Source organism: Danio aesculapii, chromosome 4 (assembly GCF_903798145.1).
Source record: "Danio aesculapii chromosome 4, fDanAes4.1, whole genome shotgun sequence".
NCBI classification, from domain to species: Eukaryota; Metazoa; Chordata; class Actinopteri; order Cypriniformes; family Danionidae; genus Danio; species Danio aesculapii.
Genome location: NC_079438.1, coordinates 43,262,509 through 43,282,958, shown reverse-complemented (window position 1 = coordinate 43,282,958; position 20,450 = coordinate 43,262,509). Strand labels below are relative to the sequence as shown.

Below are 20,450 nucleotides of genomic sequence, written 5' to 3'. Positions count from 1 at the left end.
TGGAGCCACTGTGGTTTACACATTGAGGAGCGTTGTTTCAGACTCTTTGATGAATGTAATGCAGCTCATGGTTTTAACATAAGCAATAACGAGATTCAAACTCAGGTCTTCCAAACAAACACACAACACTCTATTAGCTGAGCCACTCAGCCTCCAGACTTCAGTGCTGTTTTGTTCTGTTTTGTTGAAAGTTGTGTGTGAATATGATGAAAATCTGTTGTTTTGGGGATTTGAATCCAGCCTTTCACATTTAAAGTCAAGTGATTATCCTCTACACCACAGAGCTCATGGGGCTGTAGGTGTGTTTGTTATAGTTGTGCTTAGTTTCAGTGACAGCTGCTGTAGTTTATCTCTAAAATGTTGAGCTTAAAAAAGTTAGAAAGAGTATTACAAACCAATTTTTAAACCAAAAGGTTTTAACTATATAAAATGTCACTCAAACCTTTATAATTAACAGTGGTGCACAACTGAAATATATACAAACTTTACCAGCATATACATACATATACATACATGCATACATACATACATTCATATATACAATAAAAACTAGAACTAACAAGAGTCACTGAAAATCAACAGAGACTAAATAATTAGCCAAAAATAAATGATAATTTTCAGATTTAATAAGCACTCATTTATGACAGAAAATCTGACCTGCGGCTGTTGGACAAAATCTGTGATGCACATTTCAAGCACGTTAATGTACAAAAAACATAAAACATCTGCTCCGTGTTTTCTTCATCCACCAAATATAATATAAACTTGGCATGTTTAACTGCATATAAACTTATTAATATGAATAAGTTTCACACACAAGTTAAGGTTTGCACACAAGATAATGTAAGCTGTGCCAACATTGCTGTCGTGTTCTGTTAACTCTGTAAAACTACAATTACTCAAACTAAATATATGGAAACTAAATAGAAATGTGTTCACACAATAAAAACTGAACTAAAACTAACCAAACCATTCATGAAACTTTCAAAAACTAAACTGAAATATGAATTCAATGTAAAAATATGATTGTTAAATGAAACCAATTTAAAAATGAAACACAATAATAACTCATGAGCTCAATCATCAGCATCCATCAAAGTGTCTCCAACACACTCATTGTGAAAGCCATGGTGGCTCTGCTGGGTTAATGAAGATGAGGTTTTGTTGGAGTCCAGGTGATTCAAGACCCAACTCAGCATGCTGGACCTGTAACTTGAACAGTTGTTTTTGTGTGTAACAACAGGGAACATAACAGTTGAACAGTGAGTGAGAAGGTGTGGGGAATCATGGCGTCTCCGCTGACCTCCAGAATCATGACCAGCAGTCGTTTCGCTTTTGCCTGTAAAAAAACAACAACAAAAAGTGTTGAAAACATTTGCTTTCCAGAGAAGAGACTCTCCAAAAAGGAAAATATGGTGACTGCCACGTTAAAGAACACAAACACAAGACTTTTTAACAGATGTCGAAAGCACATCTGGTACAGTGATTGTTGTGTATCGATACCTCGAAAGCACTAGCTTCCACAACCTCCTCAAAAACTTTACCAGCATTTACATCAGTGAATCTCATGGACCTTCATGCAATGCCTTCACACTCAAAACTCAATGACAGATTTAAGTCGATGTTTTCCATACTTTAGCCACACAGTAGGCTCAAGAGCAGCCTGAGTAACAGATAAGAGTAGACAAAGGAGGTAGCCATACCGCAAACAGGGCTCAAACCTTAGGTAAGACTTAGGTAACATAACCACAAGGCAAGCTGCACAAGTAATGCAAAGTAACAGTAGATAACTGAAATTAAATAAGAGTTTCTGTTGAATCAGTTTCTTTTGATAAAATGAGGATCAATCTGAGAAGTGTTTGCAAATCCACACTCTACAGAGCTTACACAGGTAATAATGAAAAAATACATCAGTGGAGATTAAGTAACGTTTCTGTTTAGGCAGGAGTTTATGGAGTGTGATTAGGCTCAATTAATGCAAAAGACACTATTTGCAATAATATGTAGATCTGCAAGATCCACAAGATGAAAAAACATCTGCTGATGAACTGTAAATGCTGGTAAATGTTTCAAAGAGGTTGTGAAAGCTAACACCTAACTTGTGGTGCCTGCATGGTTTAATCACAATAACTGGAAAGAGACACAGAACTTCACTTATATATTCGGACGTTCACGTGCTTATAAAAACAGCTATTAGAAATGAGAAGAAGCGTAAGAGATGAGAGAGGTGCCTCCGACAGAGAGTTAGCGTACTGAAGTGGGTCAGCCATCTGCTGCCGCTAAAGGAGGATACGGTCCAAATAACAGTTCAAACCAATTACTACAATCGCAGCATTGGAGGAGACATGGGAACGTTACCACCAAAAGAAGATATCCTTCACCAGCTAAATAGTATGACTTTGGTGGAAAACCCTGATGAACTGGCCAAATGTTGATTCACATATTTAGAGATACACTACAAGCTACCTTCATATAGATATACTACAAGCTACCTTCATATAGATATACAAGCTACCTTGATATAGATATACTACAAGCTACCTTCATATAGATATACTACAAGTTACCTTGATATAGATATACTACAAGCTACCTTCATGTAGATATACAAGCTACGAGCTAACCATTGAGCCACAGATCTGCTGATTGGACACTTTCTGGAAAATATTTTGTCCCGTTTTGAGTGTTTACACTTGAGGCTTGGCCATTTAGCACTATCTTAACACATCAGCGTGTTCAGCTCCTGAATAAATCGTAGATTCGTTTGCAAATGTACAAAAATCAAGCCCCAGTTCAAAGTCTTTTTAATACCTAAAGTCTATCGAGTACACAGAAGCGGCAGTGCAGTTCTTCATCCGCTCCACTAGGCGGCGAAAGCGGTTTCACGTCCAGTCTGACTCACAGCTTCAGGTGTTTGTTTGACAACAAGGAGCGCGTGATGACTGACACCAAAACAAAACACGTGCAGTTTGATTTAAATACACAATTTACAGATGACAGCTTAGCGACAGACTTAATGTGTTTAAACAGCACATATTCCAGCTCAACAGCAATTTAAACCTGCGGAATCTGCGATAAAGAGGAGGAATGGAGTGAAGAGACTCACCTGTAAGTGTCATTTCTCTTTAAGTCATTGTTTTGCTTGTAAAGTGCCTGACATGAGCTGTGGAACAGTCTTTAGACATTTTATAATAATCATTGGTATATATTTTACTGATATGTTGTGAAAGACTCGTCTGTCAGTTTATTTATATTTACATGATGATGGATGAAATATGTTGAATACTGTAAGATTAAAATGATTTTGATGGTGTCTTTAACCTACAGTTTATTACAAGGAGGATTTGGTATTGAAAATGAGCTTGATTGAAGGTTGTCTCAGCTTCCATGATGATTATCAGACTTTGTTTACATCTTTCTTGCTAATGTCACTGTCAGACTTTGTTTATATATATTTTAAGGAGTAGAATTGTGATATTTATATTGTAAAGCTGCATAAATCTGGACTTACGCTTGTTAAAAAAGTCAATTAAAGAGTTTTTGTAGAGCTGCAGTGTTTAATACTGTACCTGTCAAATAGACAATATCTATCTATCTATATATGTCATCTTATGTTTATGAGCTGTTATGTTGGTGAAGTGATGAATTCTGATGTTTTAGATGTGTTTTCGGCACTAAAGTGTTTATTTGTGTGTTTCCTCCCCAGAATGAAGGTTGTGTTTGGACTGTACAGCCAACAGAATCAGAGCTCTGGACATTTGACAGCCATGGACTGTAAGGATGGACATCTGCTGCTGGACAGGTGAGACCCGCACCTTGTGTTTGAGGTTTGGTGTGTCGGTTACCATCATTTTCTTTCTGGAGGGTCGTCCCTCTGGAAAGGAAATGATGGTAACCAAAACGGGTGGAGAAGGGACGGGGACCCAAAATTTTATACAGCTAAATTTAATTTTGTAGTAAAAAGCAGCATAACCCCTGCTGTACATGGCCCCGTAGGTCAGGGTGGGACCCGACCCATCCCACCCCTTCTTTCACACCACATTCACACATATCGCAGTGATCTGGCTGGGATTGAACCAGCGACCTCTTAACCCATGAGGCATTGCTCTACCACTGAGCCACAGATCACATAAAGAATGATGTGCTGGAACTCATATTTGACTATCATTTCACTTCCTGATGTGCAATAAATGAGCAGAGCTGGGCTTTGAACCCAAGTCTTTACAACAGCCTTCAGCATGGAGGACATATGTTCATCCAGTAGCACCACTGTGGCTTTCACTCTTAATGCAGGAGTTTGGTAAAGTTTGTCAGATAAAATCCAGTTATTTAATGATTGAAATAATGAGGTTTGAACCCAGGACTTCTCAATAACAACACAACGCTCTAACCACTGAGCCACAGGTCTCTTGACTGAACACATGCTGGAACTTATATTGCACTCTGATTTCACAACGATCCTGTTAAAACTTCAACGAGCAGAAGAGAGATTTGAACCCACGACTCCTTCATCAAAGACCATGAGTTTTACCACTTGTGCCACTGTGTCTTTCACAATCAATGCTGGTGTTTTGGACACTTTGTTGCACTTAATAACCACTGTTTATCACAATGAAAAGTAGGATTTGAGCTCCAGACTTCAGCACAGAACAAGCAGCAGATTACCCACTGAGCCACAGAGCCTGAGATGAGTTTGACAGACTTTTCACACATTCATTTTTTATTTATTAAAACTAAAGTATTTCAACTGTGTGTGCCTCATTTTGGATTCATTTAAAAAGTTACATGCTGAAACTAAATTGATAACACGAGCATCATTTGTAAATATCGTTCATTTATTTGAAATAAAAACAAGAGTCTAACTTCATTAACTTTGAAGCTTCTTAGGATCTAAAAGACTTTGATTAACAGCTTCAGGTCTTATTGATCAGGCTGGAGGTGAAATACTGAAGTGGATTTTCAGGATCAGGATTAGACAAGCGCTCGAGAAAAGAAAAGGCTTGATTTAATTCAGTTTTCATGTATTAATGCAGATCCACATACTGTCCACAGGATGGAGCTGAAACACTGATCCGATTTCTTGCATCTCTGTTTTAAATAAAGCTGCCATTAAATGTTTCCTTGTCATTAATATCATCAGTTTAAATGAATTGAAAGAAATCTCCATTTTAACACAGATTTATTTGTCCAAATATGCTGTTTGCACTCAATAATTAGGTCAAATGCTACTTTAAATGTGAACAGTGACATTAAAATACAACAAGTTTAAGTGAACATCACTTCAGAAAGATACAAAACAGATAAACTGCACAGAATTACAGAATAAACGACTCTGAAAACCTTCTGTCCTGTCTTTAGTGTTTATACCTGAGGCTTGTGTCATACCACTATCCTACCACATCAACGTGTTCAGCTCCTACATAAATCATAAATTAGTTTGCAAATATATGAAAATCAAGCCCCATTTCAAAGTCTTTTGCTACCTAAAGTTTACAGCCTGATGGAGTAGACAGAAGCGGCAGTGCAGTTCTTCATCCGCTCCACTAGGCGGCGAAAGCGGTTTCACGTCCAGTCTGACTCGCAGCTTCAGGTGTTTGTTTGACAACAAGGAGCGCGTGATGACTGACACCAAAACAAAACACGTGCAGTTTGATTTAAATACACAATTTACAGATGACAGCTTAGCGACAGACTCTTAATGTGTTTAATTAGCACATATTCTAGCTGAACAGCAAATTAAACAAGTGGAATCTGCGATAAAGAGGAGGAATGGAGTGAAGAGACTCACCTGTAAGTGTCATTTCTCTTTAAGTCATTGTTTTTCTTGTAAAATGACTGACATGAGCTGTGGAACATCTTGTTAAATTCCTTGTTAAATGCTTGTTTAAAAAGGTCAACTAGTAAGCTTTTGTAGAGCCTCAGTGTTCAATACTGTACCTGTCAAATAGACAATATCTATCTATCTATATATGTCATCTTATGTTTATGAGCTGTTACGTTGGTGAAGTGATGAATTCTGATGTTTTAGATGTGTTTTCTGCAGTAAAGTGTTTATTTGTGTGTTTCCTCTCCAGAATGAAGGTTGTGTTTGGACTGTACAGCCAACAGAATCAGAGCTCTGGACATTTGACAGCCATGGACTGTAAGAATGGACATCTGCTGCTGGACAGGTGAGACCCGCACCTTGTGTTTGAGGTTTTGTGTGTCGGTTACCATCATTTTCTTTCTGGAGGGTCGTCCCTCTGGAAAGGAAATGATGGTAACCGAAACGGGGGGAGAAGGGACGGGGACCCAAAATTTTATACAGCTAAATTTAATTTTGTAGTAAAAAGCAGCATAACCCCTGCTGTACATGGCCCCGTAGGTCAGGGTGGGACCCGACCCATCCCACCCCTTCTTTCACACCACACTCACACATATCGCAGTGATCTGGCTGGGATTGAACCAGCGACCTCTTAACCCATGAGGCATTGCTCTACCACTGAGCCACAGATCACATAAAGAATGATGTGCTGGAACTCATATTTGACTATTATTTCACTTCCTGATGTGCAATAAATGAGCAGAGCTGGGCTTTGAACCCAAGTCTTTACAACAGCTTTCAGCATGGAGGACATGTGTTCAGTCAGTAGCACCACTGCAGCTTTCACTCTTAATGCAGGAGTTTAGCAAAGTTTGTCAGATATAATCCAGTTATTTAATGATTGAAATAATGAGGTTTGAACTCAGGACTTCTCAATAACAACACAATGCTCTAACCACTGAGCCACAGAACAGTTGACTGAACTTATGCTGGAACTTTTATTTCACTCTGATTTTACAACAATTTTGTTAAAACAGGCTGAAGCAGGATTTGAACCCACGACTCCAACATCATGAGAGAAGATTTTTAATCACATGCACCACTGTGGCTATGATACTGACCGTACATGTTTTTGAGACTTTGTCAGATTTAATAAGAATAATTTAAAGAGGGATTTGAACTCACTACAATGAACCAACAGTGAACACATTTAACCACATGCACCACTGTGACTTTCACGTGAAACGCTTGTGTTTTGAACACTTTGTTGAATTTGATGACATCTATCGTCACATTTAAAAGTGAGATTTTAACCCATGACTCTATCAAGTGAGATTTAATTTCCAGACCTCAGCACAGAGAGTGCACCTGATTATTCACTAAGACAGAGCCTGTAATGAGTGCAGGAGATTTTCACACACTTTTTTCTTCAGTTTGAGTTCCTGGCTCTTGATAATCCAATCATCTCAGTCTATTATCTGTGTATGTGTCAAAGTTATTTCTGCTGTACGAGTAATTTTTAGATGACCTTAAAATGTCACAAGCACAACTAATAAATATAAAAATGGTCAAATAAATGAATGAATTGAATAAAGAATAGCAAATACACTTTTATTCTTATTTCCAAATCACAATCACACTAAAACACACACACATGATTTGTAAACAACTTTCATAGTTTAGTCAAATAAATCTTTTAAGATTGTTTGAATTACAGACTGTGTCAGATTTGCTTGAAGTTTCTTGTTAGCTGAAGATCCTTCATTAACAGTCTCAGGTGTTTTGAATCAGGTTGGAGGTGAACTGGAGAGTGGATCTTCAGGATCAGGATCAGACAACTGCTGTAGAGAAAAAAAGGCTCGATTTTATTGAGTTTACAGGTATTAATGCAGATCTACATATTGTCCACAAGATGGAGCTGAAACACTGATCTGATGACATGCATCTCTGTTTTAAATAAAGCTGCCATTAAATAAGTTGATGATTGAGATCAGATCAGTGTTTCAGCTCCATCTTGTGGACAATATGTGGATCTGCATTAATACATGAAAACTGAATTAAATTGAGCCTTTTTTCTCTCAAGCAGTTGTCTGATCCTGATCCTGAAGATCCACTCTCCAGTTCACCTCCAACCTGATTCAAAACACCTGAGACTGTTAATGAAGGACCTTCAGCTAACAAGAAGCTTTAAGGCAAATGTTACAAAAAAAATTGCTCGTACAGTAGAAATAACTTTGTCACACATACTTACACAGATAATAGACTGAAATGATTGGATTATCAGGAGGCAGAAACTCAAACTGAACAAAAAAAGTGTGTGAAAATCTCCTGCACTCAACACAGGCTCTGTCTCAGTGGATAATCAGCCGCTCTCTCTGTTACTGAATTGGAAATTAAACCTCACTTTTAAATCCAACACTTGTTAGATTTGTGTGTTTAAATCTTATATTTAAATGGCAGGAGAGATGTCATTAAATGCAACAGAGTGTCCAAAACACCAGCAATTTACAGGAAAGTCACAGTGGCGCATGGGGTTAAATGTATTCTCTGTTAATCATTTCATGGGTTCAGATCCCACTTTTGATTGTGATCAATGTTGGTGATGAAATCCAAGTAAGTGTCCAAACATGCAGTGGAGCAAGTGGTTAAACACTTGTTCTCTGGTGATGGAGTTGTGGGTTCAAATCTCACTTTAACTTATGATTTTAACAGGATAATTGTAAAATCAGAGTAAATATAAGTTCCAGCATGTGTTCATTTAACAGATCTGTGGCTCACTGGTTAGAATGCTGTGCTGTTTATTGTGTCGTCATCGAGGAGTCCTGGGTTCAAATCTCATTATTACATAGATGAAATAACTGGCATTATATCTGACAAACTTTACTAAACTCCTCAAACAAAAGTGAAAGCCACAGTGGTGCAACTGGATGAACACATGTCCTCCATGCTGAAGGCTGTTGTAAAGACTTGGGTTCAAAGCCCAGTTCTGCTCATTTATTGCACATCAGGAAGTGAAATAATAGTCAAATATGAGTTCCAGCACATCATTCTTTATGTGATCTGTGGCTCAGTGGTAGAGCAATGCCTCATGGGTTAAGAGGTCGCTGGTTCAATCCCAGCCAGATCACTGCGATATGTGTGAGTGTGGTGTGAAAGAAGGGGTGGGATGGGTCGGGTCCCACCCTGACCTACGGGGCCATGTACAGCAGGGGTTATGCTGCTTTTTACTACAAAATTAAATTTAGCTGTATAAAAATTTGGGTCCCCGTCCCTTCTCCCCCCGTTTCGGTTACCATCATTTCCTTTCCAGAGGGACGACCCTCCAGAAAGAAAATGATGGTAACCGACACACCAAACCTCAAACACAAGGTGCGGGTCTCACCTGTCCAGCAGCAGATGTCCATCCTTACAGTCCATGGCTGTCAAATGTCCAGAGCTCTGATTCTGTTGGCTGTACAGTCCAAACACAACCTTCATTCTGGAGAGGAAACACACAAATAAACACTTTACTGCAGAAAACACATCTAAAACATCAGAATTCATCACTTCACCAACGTAACAGCTCATAAACATAAGATGATGACATATATAGATAGATAGATATTGTCTATTTGACAGGTACAGTATTAAACACTGCAGCTCTACAAAAACTCTTTAATTGACTTTTTTAACAAGCGTGAGTCCAGATTTATGCTGCTTTACAATATAAATATCACAATTCTACTCCTTAAAATATATATAAACAAAGTCTGACAGTGACATTAGCAAGAAAGATGTAAACAAAGTCTGATAATCATCATGGAAGCTGAGACAACCTTCAATCAAGCTCATTTTCAATACCAAATCCTCCTTGTAATAAACTGTAGGTTAAAGACACCATCAAAATCATTTTAATCTTACAGTATTCAACATATTTCATCCATCATCATGTAAATATAAATAAACTGACAGACGAGTCTTTCACAACATATCAGAAAAATATATACCAATGATTATTATAAAATGTGTAAAGACTGTTCCACAGCTCATGTCAGGCACTTTACAAGCAAAACAATGACTTAAAGAGAAATGACACTTACAGGTGAGTCTCTTCACTCCATTCCTCCTCTTTATCGCAGATTCCGCAGGTTTAAATTGCTGTTGAGCTGGAATATGTGCTGTTTAAACACATTAAGAGTCTGTCGCTAAGCTGTCATCTGTAAATTGTGTATTTAAATCAAACTGCACGTGTTTTGTTTTGGTGTCTGTCATCACGCGCTCCTTGTTGTCAAACAAACACCTGAAGCTTCGAGTCAGACTGGACGTAAACCCGCTCGCGCCACCTAGTGGAGCGGATGAAGATCTGCACTTTCGCTTCTGTGTACTCGATAGACTTTAGGTATTAAAAAGACTTTGAACTGGGGCTTGATTTTTGTACATTTGCTAACGAATCTACGATTTATTCAGGAGCTGAACACGCTGATGTGTTAAGATAGTGCTAAATGGCCAAGCCTCAAGTGTAAACACTCAAAACGGGACAAAAGATTTTCAGAGTCGTTTAGTCTGTATCTCTGTGCAGTTTATCTGTTTCACATCTTTCTTAAATGTTGTTCACTAGTTTTAGTTAAATTTAAGTTCCATTTGCAAACCCAAGCAGCATTTATTGTAGAGTTTTACTGATTGTTGAGTGCATACAGCATATTTGGACAAATAAATCTGTGTTAAATTGTGAATTCCTCTAAACTGATGATATTAACAACAACTAAACAATCATTGGTGTTTAATGGCAGCTTTATTTCTAACAGATGCATGAGATCAGATCAGTGCTTCAGCTTCATCTTGTGGAGAATAAGAGGATCTGCATTAATACATGAAAACTGAATTAAATCAAGCCTTTTCTTTTCTCGAGCGCTTGTCTAATCCTGATCCTGAAGATCCACTTCAGTATTTCACCTCCAGCCTGATCAATAAAACCTGAAGCTGTTAATCAAAGTCTTTTAGATCCTAAAAAGCTTCAAGGCGAATACGACTCTTGTTTTTATTTAATAAACTTGAATAAATAAACGATATTTACAAATGATGTTCGTATTTTTTAATTTAATTATTATTATTTCTGCATGTGACATTTTAAATTAATCCAAAAATGAGTCGTGCATAAAAATAAATGCATTAAGAGCCTCTTACACTCCTCACAGGCTCTGTGGCTCAGTGGATGATCAGCTGCACCTTCTGAACTCAAATCCCGCTCTTGATTATGATAAACTGATGTAAATAAATCAACAAAGTGTTCAAAACAACAGCACTGAGGGTGAAGTCACAGTGGTGCAAGTAGTTTAACATGTGTTCTCTGATGCAGGAGTCGTGGGTTCAAATCCTGCTTCAGCATGTTGATGTTTTCTTCTCAGGATTGTTGTAAAATCAGAGTAAAATAAAAGTTCCAGAGAGTACTTAATTAGCAGATCTGTGGCTCATTGGTTAGTGCATTGTGTCGTCATTGAGAAGTCCTGGGTTCAAATCTCATTATTACATTGATGAAATAACTGGATTATATCTGACAAACTTTGCTAAACTCCTGCAATAAGAGTGAAAGCTGCAGCGGTGCTACTGGCTGAACACATGTCCTCCATACTGAAGGCTGTTGTAAAGACTTGGGTTCAAAGCCCAGCTCTGCTCATTTCTTGCACATCAGGAAGTGAAATAATAGTCAAATATGAGTTCCAGCACATCATTCTTTATGTGATCTGTGGCTCAGTGGTAGAGCAATGCCTCATGGGTTAAGAGGTCGCTGGTTCAATCCCAGCCAGATCACTGCGATATGTGTGAGTGTGGTGTGAAAGAAGGGGTGGGATGGGTCGGGTCCCACCCTGACCTACGGGGCCATGTACAGCAGGGGTTATGCTGCTTTTTACTACAAAATTAAATTTAGCTGTATAAAATTTTGGGTCCCCGTCCCTTCTCCACCCGTTTCGGTTACCATCATTTCCTTTCCAGAGGGATGACCCTCCAGAAAGAAAATGATGGTAACCGACACACCAAACCTCAAACACAAGGTGCGGGTCTCACCTGTCCAGCAGCAGATGTCCATCCTTACAGTCCATGGCTGTCAAATGTCCAGAGCTCTGATTCTGTTGGCTGTACAGTCCAAACACAACCTTCATTCTGGAGAGGAAACACACAAATAAACACTTTACTGCAGAAAACACATCTAAAACATCAGAATTCATCACTTCACCAACGTAACAGCTCATAAACATAAGATGACATATATAGATAGATAGATATTGTCTATTTGACAGGTACAGTATTAAACACTGCAGCTCTACAAAAACTCTTTAATTGACTTTTTTTAACAAGCGTAAGTCCAGATTTATGCTGCTTTACAATATAAATATCACAATTCTACTCCTTAAAATATATATAAACAAAGTCTGACAGTGACATTAGCAAGAAAGATGTAAACAAAGTCTGATAATCATCATGGAAGCTGAGACAACCTTCAATCAAGCTCATTTTCAATACCAAATCCTCCTTGTAATAAACTGTAGGTTAAAGACACCATCAAAATCATTTTAATCTTACAGTATTCAACATATTTCATCCATCATCATGTAAATATAAATAAACTGACAGACGAGTCTTTCACAACATATCAGTAAACTATATACCAATGATTATTATAAAATCTGTAAAGACTGTTCCACAGCTCATGTCAGGCACTTTACAAGCAAAACAATGACTTAAAGAAAAATGACACTTACAGGTGAGTCTCTTCACTCCATTCCTCCTCTTTATCGCAGATTCCGCAGGTTTAATTTGCTGTTGAGCTGGAATATGTGCTGTTTAAACACATTAAGAGTCTGTCGCTAAGCTGTCATCTGTAAATTGTGTATTTAAATCAAACTGCACGTGTTTTGTTTTGGTGTCTGTCATCAGGCGCTCCTTGTTGTCAAACAAACACCTGAAGCTGCGAGTCAGACTGAACGTGAAACCGCTTTCGCCGCCTAGTGGAGCGGATGAAGATCTGCACTTTCCCTTCTGTGTACTCGATACGTATTCATTATCTCTTGTTTGTTGTTGAACGTTTGTGATTATTAGCTCACTATTGTGGCCAGTCCGTGTATGACGAATTAATAATAAAATTGCTAAGACAACAATACCATCACAAGATTTTCCTCATATCGCAGAGATCTGGCTCAAACCAGCACCCTCTGAATCAGCAAGGCAGTGCTCTTACCTGTGAATCACAGATCTTGCATCTGAACACCTGAAGAAAGTTATATTTCAGTCTGCATCTGTCGTGTGCCCTGTAAATACACAATAAAATTACAGTGCTGTATGAGCTGGGCTCAAACCTGTTACTCCATTGCTCCATTATGTTCTCTTCATACGTCGAGTCAGTGGAGCCACTGTGGTTTACACATTGAGGAGCGTTGTTTCAGACTCTGATGAATGTAATGCAGCTCATGGTTTTAACATAAGCAATAACGAGATTCAAACTCAGGTCTTCCAAACAAACACACAACACTCTATTAGCTGAGCCACTCAGCCTCCAGACTTCAGTGCTGTTTTGTTCTGTTTTATTGAAAGTTGTGTGTGAATATGATGAAAAACTGTTGTTTTGGGGATTTGAATCCAGCCTTTCACATTTAAAGTCAAGCGATTATCCTCTACACCACAGAGCTCATGGGGCTGTAGGTGTGTTTGTTATAGTTGTGCTTAGTTTCAGTGACAGCTGCTGTAGTTTATCTCTAAAATGTTGAGCTTAAAAAAGTTAGAAAGAGTATTACAAACCAATTTTTAAACCAAAAGGTTTTAACTGTATAAAATGTCACTCAAACCTTTATGATTAACAGTGGTGCACAACTGAAATATATACAAACTTTACCAGCATTTACATACATATACATACATACATACATACAATAAAAACTAGAACTAACAAGAGTCACTGAAAATCAACAGAGACTAAATAATTAGCCAAAATAAATGATAATTTTCAGATTTAATAAGCACTCATTTATGACAGAAAATCTGACCTGCGGCTGTTGGACAAAATCTGTGATGCACATTTCAAGCACATGTTAATGTACAAAAAACATAAAACATCTGCTCCGTGTTTTCTTCATCCACCAAATATAATATAAACTTGGCATGTTTAGCTGCATATAAACTTATTAATATGAATAAGTTTAACACACAAGTTAAGGTTTGCACACAAGATAATGTAAGCTGTGCCAACATTGCTGTCGTGTTCTGTTAACTCTGTAAAACTAGAATTACTCAAACTAAATATATGGAAACTAAATAGAAATGTGTTCACACAATAAAAACTGAACTAAAACTAACCAAACCATTCATGAAACTTTCAAAAACTAAACTGAAATATGAATTAAATGTAAAAATATGATTGTTAAATGAAACCAATTTAAAAATGAAACACTATAATAACTCATGAGCTCCATCATCAGCATCCATCAAAGTGTCTCCAACACACTCATTGTGAAAGCCATGGTGGCTCTGCTGGGTTAATGAAGATGAGGTTTTGTTGGAGTCCAGGTGATTCAAGACCCAACTCAGCATGCTGGACCTGTAACTTGAACAGTTGTTTTTGTGTGTAACAACAGGGAACATAACAGTTGAACAGTGAGTGAGAAGGTGTGGGGAATCATGGCGTCTCCGCTGACCTCCAGAATCATGACCAGCAGTCGTTTCGCTTTTGCCTGTAAAAAAAACAACAACAAAAAGTGTTGAAAACATTTGCTTTCCAGAGAAGAGACTCTCCAAAAAGGAAAATATGGTGACTGCCACATTAAAGAACACAAACACAAGACTTTTTATCTGATGTCGAAAGCACATCTGGTACAGTGATTGTTGTGTATCGATACCTCGAAAGCACTAGCTTTCACAACCTCCTCAAAAACTTTACCAGCATTTACATCAGTGAATCTCATGGACCTTCATGCAATGCCTTCACACTCAAAACTCAATGACAGATTTAAGTCAATGTTTTCCATACTTTAGCCACACAGTAGGCTCAAAAAAAGTAACAGTAGATAACTGAAATTAAATAAGAGTTTCTGTTGAATCAGTTTCTTTTGACAAAATGAGGATCAATCTGAGAAGTGTTTGCAAATCCACACTCTACAGAGCATACACAGGTAATAATGAAAAAATACATCAGTGGAGATTAAGTAACGTTTCTGTTTAGGCAGGAGTTTATGGAGTGTGATTAGGCTCAATTAATGCAAAAGACACTATATGCAATAATATGTAGATCTGCAAGATCCACAAGATGAAAAAACATCTGCTGATGTACTGTAAATGCTGGTAAATGTTTCAAAGAGGTTGTGAAAGCTAACACCTAACTTGTGGTGCCTGCATGGTTTAATCACAATAACTGGAAAGAGACACAGAACTTCACTTATATATTCGGATGTTCACGTGCTTACAAAAACAGCTATTAGAAATGAGAAGAAGCGTAAGAGATAAGAGAGGCGCCTCCGACAGAGAGTTAGCGTACTGAAGTGGGTCAGCCATCTGCTGCCGCTAAAGGAGGATACGGTCCAAATAACAGTTCAAACCAATTACTACAATCGCAGCATTGGAGGACACATGGGAACATTACCACCACAAGAAGATATCCTTCACCAGCTAAATAATATGACATTGGTGGAAAACCCTAATGAACTGGCCAAATGTTGATTCACATATTTAGAGATACACTACAAGCTACCTTCATATAGATATACTACAAGCGACCTTCATATAGATATACTACAAGCTACCTTGATATGGATATACTACAAGCTACCTTGATATGGATATACTACAAGCTACCTTCATATAGATATACTACAAGCTACCTTGATATGGATATACTACAAGCTACCTTGATATGGATATACTACAAGCGACCTTCATATAGATATACTACAAGCTACCTTGATATAGATATACTACAAGCTACCTTGATATGGATATACTACAAGCTACCTTCATATAGATATACTACAAGCTACCTTCATATAGATATACTACAAGCTACCTTCATATAGATATACTACAAGCTATTTTGATATAGTTATACCCAAGCAAATCAGCAGTAACTCTTATGCAACTTATAACATTAAAGGCCCACCTGTATTCAAAGGCTGGAATACTGTATAAAAGGCTGGGACATACAAACCAGCAGCATGCTTAACTGACTTCTGTATACTGTAAGTTCTTTATTCTCGACGAAGAATAAAGTAAAGCATTTTGTTTTGTTCTTGTATTTGTTTTATTCTTTTTTACTAGATTTAATTTATTAATAAAGTTGTATTTTTTATAAATTTTCTTCACTGGAGTGGACATTGGCTTAATTCGCAGAACCCATCAAGATACAATGTGTGGTAAGGTATAAATCTAATTATTCCTTGAACAACATTACAAAAAGTTGTTCCTAAACAGGAGTTTAAGTGTGTCTGGGTTTTGTTCACGAGTGAGGGAAGAATGTAACGGGAGATTGACAGGCAGATTGGTGAAGCGGCAGCAGTATGGTCAATGTACCGGTCCGTTGTGGTAAAGAAGGAGCAGATCCGAAAGGCAAAGCTTTCGATTTACCGGTCAATCTACGTTCCTACTCTCACCTATGGTCATGAGCTTTGGGTCATGACTTAAAAGACAAGATCTCGGATACAAGCGGCCAAAATTAGTTTCCTTCGAAGCGTGGCAGGGCGCACTCTTATGGATAGGGTGAAGAGCTCTAACACCCAGGAGGAGCTCAGACTAGAGCCGCTGCTCCTCCACATCGAGAGAAGTCAGCTGAGGTGGCTCGGGCATCTGTTTCAGATGCCTCCTGGACGCATACCTAGGCATGTCCAACCGGGAGGAGGCCTCGGGGAAGACCCAGGACACGCTGGAGGGACTATGTCTCTCGGCTGGCCTGGCAACGCCTCGGGATCTGGAGGAAGTGTCTGGGGAGAGGGAAATCTGGGGTTCTCTCCTAAAACTGCTGCCCCCGCGACCAGGCCCCGGAAAAGCAACAGAAAATGAATGAATGAATGGTCCTAAACAAAGCTCTAGCTAATAAATATAGCCAAGAGAAGATTCTGGTTTCTTTATTTAGTTAGGGTATTAAATAAAGGCATCCAGCACAAATTGCATTATGGCAGAAATATCGATACTCAACAGTCGCTGTACTGCATCTCCAAAAAAGGCCCAGTGAGAAGTCTGACCTGTCCATCAGCAGATGAGCATCATTACAGTCCACATGCTTCTGCTGGATGAGTGTGAAGCTCCAGACACACCATTGATTCTGCAGAGCAAATACAGACATAAAGCAATGAATGTCTTTCTATATGTGATGGTTTTCATGAGAAGCGAAACACTGCAGATTCACACACTAAACTGACACTATTAACAAACATCAGGACAGTACATTGTTTTTTTTTTCAATTGCTTACACACTAAAAGTTTTACTGGCCACAATTGAACAAAACCTTACACTCAGGGAGCAAAACACCAGCTTAGATTTGCACAACTGTAAGCGCATTGTCAGCTTCATACTTTTTGCAAAACATTACACACAATGATTTGTAAAATATCAAACACACATGAATGCCTTTGACACAGATATTTATCATTAGTGGTGTAACAGATCACAGATCTCATGGTTCGGATCACACTATGATTTGAGTCACTGATCGGACAATTTTTGGGAGACAAATGTCATTTGCTTATAAGAACTTGCTTTGCAAGAAACGTTTGCTTTTAACAAACACAATTTAAAACCTGCCATTCTAATAAAGATAAAATCAAGAAATAATCAGCTGAATAAAAAAGTTCAATACTCAATACTGTGAAAAATTAACTTTGCTACTGTTGCTGATAATGCTAAATGTATAAATCTAACATCTTATACAGCACATCATATTTATTTTTAGTCTCATTCTCAATTATTAATTTAATAATTCACTCATAAAACTTAATGTTTCATTACAAGATGTGTCATTTCTGAAGAATTATTCAGTGAAATATTTCTGATGGCTGTTTGTCGCCTTCTATTGGTTAAATAATGTAATTATTAAAAGCACTAAAAAAGCCACAGCTGAGTTTACCTGAATAAGTATGGAAGGCAATGTCGCAGGTAGAGGTAGATCTGGAGGAGGACGTAGACAAAGAAGACAGAACCAAATTTGTCAGATGCGATTCAAGCAACCTTGATTGATCACATTGTAAACCATGGACTGATATTTGTTACCCTGGACCACACAAAGTCTTTTTGATTATTATTGTGATTTATACTTCACTTGAAAACTGAATAAATAAGCTTTTCATTGATGTATTTTTTTAGGGTAGGGCAATATTCAGCTATCAGTACTACAGTATCAGTTATGAGCCAATCCAGATGATGAAACTACTAGAGTTATGATGCTGGCCACCTTTTTCTAACCTCACTGATGAAGATATAATCTTGTGACAATATGTTTACAATATGTTGCACTTTAAAGAAATGAGTGAGAGTTTAGATGACATGGGGAAAAAGCTTAGCAGATGGGGCAAATCGAAAAACTGCATTATTTTTCTCCCCATTTTCAATACAACAATAATAATTAAAAATAATAAATTAAAAGATTATTCCTCTCAACTCTGGATGGCATTTCTCAAGCTGTAGCATGAGCGATCATTTGAGCAGGCCTATGTTATAACTGTCAAATGTCTGTCCAGTATAGGTCTACAATGACAGGTCTATAACGTAAAACAAACAATAAAGCATAGGTCAAGATTATAATTAATAATTGCATATTGATCATTAGCATTCACTTAATATGCCTGTGGCAATGTTTTCTCAATGCAATCTTGAGTCGATGTGTAATAGGCAACATTTTTTATCTATGCATCTACTTTAAAAAAAAAAAGAATAATTCAAAATCATATTAACTTTAACTTTATAAATGATTTAAGTGAATATTTCTTACTGTCGATTAGCAGTTGAAATAAGCATTCTGAGTGGTGTAGCTATTTATTATTAAATTCTGCCGTTTTACTGAAGCTGCATCCACAGGAGGGAGTATAATCAAAGCAAGAGCAACCAGTTGCATTTCAAGCTGCTCTACATTTCAGTCATGTAGTGTGGACTGAGATGTTTTCAGTAAATAAAGGGAATTAAATGAAAATGTAGTAGTCTGGACAAAGCTTTAAACTTTGTAAATTATTGCAAATATATGATTGCAACCAAAAATATAACATTAGTATCTGCATAATGAACAGAGATGCACACTTGATTCCATTGAGCACTGCAAAATTTAGACAACTGAATGCCCTTCTGCTGCTGTTAAAAGCGCTCAAATATTCACTTTTGCAATAAGTCATCTAACTTAAAATGATTTTTTAAAAAATGCTGAAATGATAAAAAACAGCTGACAAAAATATTTTTAAAATGTAAAAAAATATATGTTTATAACAAAACTTTTACTATTTTAAATTCTCTTCTTCTCGAGAGAAACTTGCGACACTGATGGATGAACTTGATGGAACTTGCATTTCCCCATGCAATCCAAGTCAGCCAGTAAGAGTCTTTTTCCCTCTTTGTGGTTCAGTTCTGTAAGATATACTTCATGAGGAGCTGGAAAATGAGTCGTTTTAAAATAGGCTTTAGGAGTCTGCAAATATCATAACATAAAATAAATGATTGATTCTAAACTTAAATAATAAAGATAACTTTGAGTCAAAAGTATATATTTGAACCATAAACAACTAGTAAAATAGTATTGTAGGACTTCTTGTCTCTTATTATTTGTTTATATTTCGGCCATGCCTACTACAGTTCAACACATTGGACATTTGATTATTTCTTACCCCTTCAGTTGAGAAGCTGATCATCCGTTAGATTCCATGTTTATCTGCTGCTCGAAACTATTTAAAGAAGATCACAGACTTGATTTAAAATATATATAACTAAAAACGCACCCCGTCACCAAAGACACTTCCTATTTGTTTTCATGCATTAAAACTACTGACACTGATTCACTTCCGCTCCACTAGGCGGCGTCAGCGGCTTTGACGTTCAGCGTGACTGTGACACCTTTAGAGCCTCATCAACAACATGACACTGATAACAGCCGCCTCGACACGACTGCTTATTCATGTTTTAAGGCCATTAAAGTACAGTTACTGCAGATGATAGCTCAGTTACAGTCTCTGTCACTCAACAGCATATATTTCAGCCCATCAATAACGTTAATAACAAACGACACGCTGTAAAGTCAAGCATCAAGCATGTCACTCTGGTCACCTGTAAGTATCCACACATAATTAGTGATTTTCCTCTTTTAAAGTCGTTAGCGCTCATTATATTTCAGTTATATTATGTATTATGGTATGTTTCAGTCATAAATTGTATTTAAATAATTATTGACATGTCGAATAGGTGTTTTTATTTGTTTGCTGGAGTATGGTGATGCTGCTCTTTCCTTGTCAGTCATTCTCTGTTCAAATATAACTTTAACCCAGGAGAAATAGATATTTAATAATGAAATGTGTATGAAGGCAGTCTCACCTTTATGAAGGTTTCACAAAGACTGTTTACATGTTGCTCTCTTGATGAACTTCCTGTTATTGTCATGTGAATTTAGGATGGAGATTTTTCTAAAGCTTATTAGGTAGAACAAATAAGCTGTTGTGTTTT

The 20,450-nt window shown here is 37.4% G+C and overlaps 2 long non-coding RNA genes across 2 annotated transcripts; both read right to left on the bottom strand.

Moving 5' to 3' along the window:
- Positions 1-1,097: 1,097 nt before the first annotated feature.
- Positions 1,098-9,933, bottom strand: LOC130222512 (uncharacterized). The gene is made up of 3 exons (XR_008836491.1): positions 9,883-9,933; positions 9,186-9,281; positions 1,098-1,339 (listed from the first exon to the last, which is right to left on the bottom strand). It is a non-coding gene; the product is annotated as an uncharacterized LOC130222512 (long non-coding RNA).
- Positions 9,934-13,717: 3,784 nt separating this feature from the next.
- On the bottom strand, positions 13,718-19,730 carry LOC130222511 (uncharacterized). Its single transcript, XR_008836490.1, has 4 exons — positions 19,622-19,730; positions 17,881-17,921; positions 16,999-17,078; positions 13,718-14,502 (listed from the first exon to the last, which is right to left on the bottom strand). It is a non-coding gene; the product is annotated as an uncharacterized LOC130222511 (long non-coding RNA).
- Between the last annotated feature and the right edge of the window lie 720 nt (positions 19,731-20,450).